Below are 6,279 nucleotides of genomic sequence, written 5' to 3' on the forward strand. Positions count from 1 at the left end.
AACGGGAGGAATGGGAAGATACAAGGGATGGGATAACAACTGAGTTGTAATCTGGATAAATTAATTAAATAAAAAAAGAATAATAAAAAAGAGAACCCTTATCTTTTATTTACATTTCACTTATATTGATCATTAAACCTTCAGCTCATTTTCGTCTTCCTTGAATGCACTACAGCCCTGGAAACACAGGCAATGTAATTATTCATTTTCATGAATTTCAAAAGTTCAAGTTCTTTCACTGCCTTTTACTATCCCGTTGTCCCAACCTACTTTACAACTCAAGGGTGGCATCAAGGGTCTTTGACTTGTAGAGTTGTACGGGGCCTTGTGCTCTCAGGGCGCTCATGCTTGGTTTCGTCCTATGCTGTCACGATCCGGAAACTCTTAATGCTTTCATCATTGCATTGTGTTTTCTTTGTGAGGGCCAGCAAGGCAGCGGAGAGACACAAGCATTCAGATCATAGTGCGATGACTTGGGAGTGAGTTGGATACTGTTATAATGGCACTTAAGATATAATGCACAAGATAAACACAAGCTCTAAGATGTGTGTCAATAATGAAAGATTTTAATTAATGATAGGAAGTGGGAACTCCATGAGAAGTCTGGAGACTGAAGTAAGGGAAAAGTTTTCTAATTTGGAGACTTCGGCATAATATTTTTTGTTATTATTTTCTCTCCCCCCCCTGCCCCAGCTTAAACAAAGGCCTTTACATTTTAATCTGAGAGTTTTGCAAATTCTCAGGCTCTGTTTTTAACCTCTTTGTAGCTATGACTGCCTCACATAATAAGGCCTATCAGTGGATGCTCTAGCACTGATGTTTGCTGCTGGTGGGACCCGCTTTGAAATCTCATTAATGTAGACTCTGGCTCCCAGAGGAAACTCTAATAAGGGGATTTGTTTTAATGTCTACCTGGGCCAGACTGCAGGATTGCCTGTGAGGAGTCAGGGAGGCCATAGGCCAGTGAGAAGTTGCACCGCAGTGTGATTTTGACAAGGCCTCAGACTGATCTGACAGGCAGCTGGAGAGCTGATATAGCTCTCAAATATGGACTCTGAAGAGTTCCAACTAAGAAAGGCATGGTACCCTGGATTTCACCCCTCACACTGAACAGTCACGGGTAGGCTGCGCTCAGGGAGGAGGGTATAACTGGTCAGGTGTTCTCTTTCAGCTGAGGGAAGTTCCTGGATAAGAAATGACTTGTAAAGCATGACACGACAGGTGTTGGGCACTTGGAGCAGCTGAGAAGTGGTTGCCTCTGTCCAAAATGGGGCCTGAATGGTCCATCCTCCCATGAAGGAGGCCCGGGCAGCCGCCTGCACCAAGAAGGCAGCAATAGATTTCAGAAGAAGGAACAGGTTTCCTCTCAATCTTCCAGGTTATAAAAATTCAGACAAGGCCTGGTGGCACTCAGAGCAAGGACAAGCTCTGGATGAGACTTGATGTGCTGTGACCATATCATGGGGGAGGAGATAACCTCCTGTCACGAAAGAGGGAGGGAGGAAGGGAAGAACGGGAGGATACAAGTGAGGGGACAACAGTTGAGATGTAATCTAAATAAATTAATGAAAAAATAAAAAATTCAGACAATGCAGTATGCTGTCAGATACACTATGTCATTTGATCAAAGGTTCAACTGTAACAGTGAAATACAAATATAGGCAGACAAGAACGCTTTTAGTACCAGAGAGCCAGGACTTTTTTTTTTTTTTTAGTTTCTCCCCTATCTTTTTTTTTTTGTTGTTCCAGACATTAAGTCTCAAAACTTATTTAACTCATCGTCTTCTCCTCTAGAGAGAGGTGGAAGCTAGCATGCTCTGCTTCCAGAAGGTTCTTCTTGAGGCATTCTTACAGCCGGGGACGATGTCTATTGCACGATAGTACAGTTAGGGACAGCACAGGAGTTAACAAAGTTAGCCTACCGTACGGAAAGTGGTTTTAGACTAAAAACTTCAACCTTCCTACGTGACTGATGAGATTACGTACGGGGGAGGCAGAGATGGCGTGGTGGGTAGGCCGGCTGGCGGTGAAGTGGGGGAGGGGGAACACCTTACAAGTTTGAGCTGGGCGAGCTCAAAGGAATCATGTTTGGCCTAGGTCCCACAGTACAAGTTCGTACTGAGCTATGAAAGATGATGCTCGGTTCTGTGTGTGGCACCTGGTGCACAAGCTGAAAGGAAGGCATGCCTTGTCAAGGCTCTTCCCCAGATGCTTTCTGTATGTCTCCACCGTTGTCAGCAGCTCCCTTCAGACATACAAAGTATGTGGACCATGCCTTGCCAAAACACTGCTGTGGCAGCAGCCTGCTAGTTGTTCCTTCTTACTCCGAGTGCTTTTGGGTGGAGGGGTAGATACGCAATAAACAGGCTCCTTACCCCGTCTAGCCAAGAGCTCTGCGTTTTCTCTCTTAAAAGAAAGAATCACGTTGCTTGGGCATTGGATGGAATATCTGAGGCAATGACCAAGCTCTATTTTTCTCTACCCTCTTTAGGACAGGAGGGGCATAAGTAGAGGCCAAACAACATTATGGAGAGAAGCTCAAAGCCCTAGCCTCCAACAGCAGAGAGAGGCTGAACTCATGACTATTTTTTTAATTAAAAAAGACACGTGTGTGTGTGTGTGTGTGTGTGTGTGTGTGTGTGTGTGTGTGTGTGTGTGTGTGTGTAGGGCGTAGGGTTTCTAACAATGTGACAAAATACCACGAACAATAGCAACTTGGGGAGGAATGGGTTTGTTTCAGTTAATTCTCGGATCATACTCCATCACTGAGGGAAGTCAGGGCAGGAATTCAAGGCAGAAGCCCGGAGGAAGGGACTGAAAGAGAGACGATGGAGGAGCGATGCTTTCTGGCTTGGTGCTCATGACTTACTTGGCCTGTTTTTTTATAGCACCACAATCACCAGTCCAGGGGTGGCACCACCTAGATGAGCTGGGGCCTCCCATATCAATCACCAATCAAGAAAACACACCGTAGGTTTCCTCATAGGCCCAATCTTCTGGGGATTTTCTCAATAGTTTCCTCTTCTAAAACAACTCCAGCTGTGTCAGGTTGACAGGAAACTAGCCACCACAGTTGACTCCTCATCCACTTGACACCCAGATACATCACTGCTAAGGCATGCATCTCCTTCCTTGTTTACCCCCAAGATCTCATATTAATACAAATATTACAACATAAGACAATCAAGCCTTTAAATGTCTAACAATCTCTAAAATTTCAAACACGTAAAAAGTCCAGTTTTTTAAAAAAAATCACCTAAAGTCTTTCTTCAAAGTTCCAAGTTTCTTTCTAATATCTAAAGCCTCTCTAAAATGCCAACATCTCTATAAAATTCCCTTTAAAAATCTGCCATATGGGTTTTATTTTTCATTCATTCGTTAATTTACTTTACACCCCAACTGGAACTTCCCCTCTGTCCTTGCCTTCCAGTCTCTCCCTCTCTCCTCCCCTTCCTTCTCCTTAACCCCCTCCCTTGTTTCTCAGAGTAATGGGGACCTCCCATGGGTATCAACCGGACTTGCCACATCAGGTAGGACCGGTCACATCTTCTTCTTTGAGGCTAGACAAGGCTCCCCCAGTTAGGGAAAAGGGTTCAAAGATTGGCAACAGAGTCAGAGACAGCTCCTGATCTACAAAATTCCTAAGTCTGTGGCTCTGAAAAAAAAAAAAACCAAAATAAGTAAAATACTTTCTTAATCTAGGAAATAAGAACCAGGGTGCAGATATAATAAAATCAAAACAAAACCAAAGTTCAATAATATAAAAAGTTAAGTGTTCAGCAGTATGTACACACACACACACACACACACACACACACACACACACACACACACACGAGAGAGAGAGAGAGAGAGAGAGAGAGAGAGAGAGAGAGAGAGAGAGAGAAAGAGAGAGAGAGAGAGAGACTGCTGTATATTGAACTTGGGTATATGTATGCATGCATCTATGCTGTGTTTGTGTAACAAATATTGTAAAAACGAGAATATCAACTTGGAAACAGGGTCTCATGGGAGATGTTTGAGGGAGGATCACTGGGATGGGTTGGAGGGAAAAAGGGGAAGGGAGAAAATGATGTAATTTTATTTCAGTTCAAAAATGAAAAAATGTAGCGCTTGATGCCTGGAGCACACTCATGATCCTCTGAGTTTTAAAGTGTTCCGTTTCTCACCTCTGACGTTTGCAGCACAGGCAAATTGTTTCCTAGACTCAGGCTGGCTTTACTCCATGGCATCTGCTGACCTTGGTGGTTTCCCCATGGCACTGGCATTTCCAAGCTAGGGTCTCCATTGCATCTAGGATGCACTTTCACCAACAGCCTCTCCTGGGGTCTGGGGTCTTTCTTTCTTTCTTTCTTTCTTTCTTTCTTTCTTTCTTTCTTTCTCTCTCTCTCTCTCTCTCTCTCTCTCTCTCTCTCTCTCTCTCTTTCTTCCTTTCTTTCTTTCTCTTTTGGTTTTTTGAGATAGGGTTTTTCTGGGTAGCCCTGGCTGTCCTGGACTCACTTTGTAGACCAGGCTGGCCTCGAACTCACAGCGATCCACCTGCCTCTCCCTCCTGAGTGCTGGGATTAGAGGCCTGCGCCACCATGCCTGGCTGGGAACTTGACATTGTCACATGGTGCCAAGCCTCAGCCTCTTTCCACGACACCTTCAATCCTGAGATTTTTACTGCACAGAGACTTCGTCTTCACCACGGCCTGTCCTGGCCTTCGAGGGAGAAGCCTCGGCTCTTCTCCATGACCCTCTCACACCTTCACAGTTAGGAAGCCCTGGGAAGCCCCAACAGGTTACCAAGTCTGTCTGCTAGCACAGAGTACAGCCTTGGTCCCCCTGAACCACAGCTTCGGTGTGCTTACTCCGAGCAACCACTTCTCAGATGATTTTTGCCCCATTGATTCTGCCCTCTTCTAATCACAGATGATTCTTTAGGCCCTGTGACTAGTACTGATTGTCCCAGCAAAGCAGAGATTCCACCTTAGTGCTTCTTAATTCAAAGTATTCAATGCCAACCATAGAGTCTTTAAGGGGCTCTTTAAGAGCATCTCTCTGGAACGTCGCAGGCCAGGCCTCCATCAGCTGCTTTGCTCACAGCATTATCTCCTAAGTCCCCACAATAGCTCACTAAACTCTGAACACTCAACAGTTTTTTCAGCCCGAAGTTCAAGCATCAACGCAGTCTTCCCCCTAACACATGGTCAAATCTGTCACAGCGAAACCCCACTCTTGTTATCAATTTCTGCCTTAGCTAGGCTTTCTATTGCTTTGCTTAAAATACAGCATTGGGAGGAAAGGGTTTATTTCTATTTACAACCCTGAGGCCACACTACATCTCTTATGGAAGTCAGGGCAGAACATCAAGGTGGGAACCAGGAGGAAGAAACTGAAGCCGAGGCCATGGTGGAATGCTGCTTACTGGTGTGCTTGCCATCGCTTGCTCAGGAGGCTTTCTTATAGCACCCAGGCCTATAAGGGGTGACATGCTCACATAAGCTTCCATATCAATAATCAATCAAGAAAACATACCACAGGCTTGCCCACTGGCCAATATGGTGGGTCACTTTCTCAGTTGAAGTTCTCTCTTTAAAATTCTCTCTAGCTTATGTCAACTTGACATAAGGCTAGTCATCTCTCTCTCTCTCTCTCTCTCTCTCTCTCTCTCTCTCTCTCTCTCTCTCTCTCTCTGTGTGTGTGTGTGTGTGTGTGTGTACAACTGAGCTCAGGGACCATGGAGGCTAGAGGAATCAGATTCATCTGGAACTAGAGCTACTCAGTATGGGACCAGGAACTGAACTGGTCATCTGCAAGAGCAGTGCATGCTCTTAACCCTGGAGCCATCCCTCCAGTCTTAAAGCATCTTTTGTTTTTACATTTTGAGTGGTCCCATTTTAGCTTTGATGCAGGTGTAGGGGTTGGAAGTACTGGAGAACAGTATTTTAACTAGTTACTAGTTACAATCCTCCTTAAAAAACTTACTTATAAATCTTCCTCCCTCCCCCAATCTTTTGTGGTACCAGTAGTCCCTACAAAACATGATTCTTAAAATTTTCATTTTCAATGTATTCGTTGAGAATGCCATATACGTATGATGACATAAAATGTCATCACATCTGCCCCTCACTCCTCCTGCCCAACCTCGCCTAAAATAGATCTTGTCAAATCCTCCTCTTCTACTTCTTCATCCTCACTCTCTTCTTCCCAAAGAGCCCAATTAACGGTGCTCATCTGTGGTGGGATGTAGTTTCATCCACTCGAACCTGGGCAACTTACCAGTGGTCACACCCT

Source organism: Acomys minous, assembly GCF_964271855.1.
Source record: "Acomys minous genome assembly, chromosome: 11".
NCBI lineage: Eukaryota > Metazoa > Chordata > Mammalia > Rodentia > Muridae > Acomys > Acomys minous.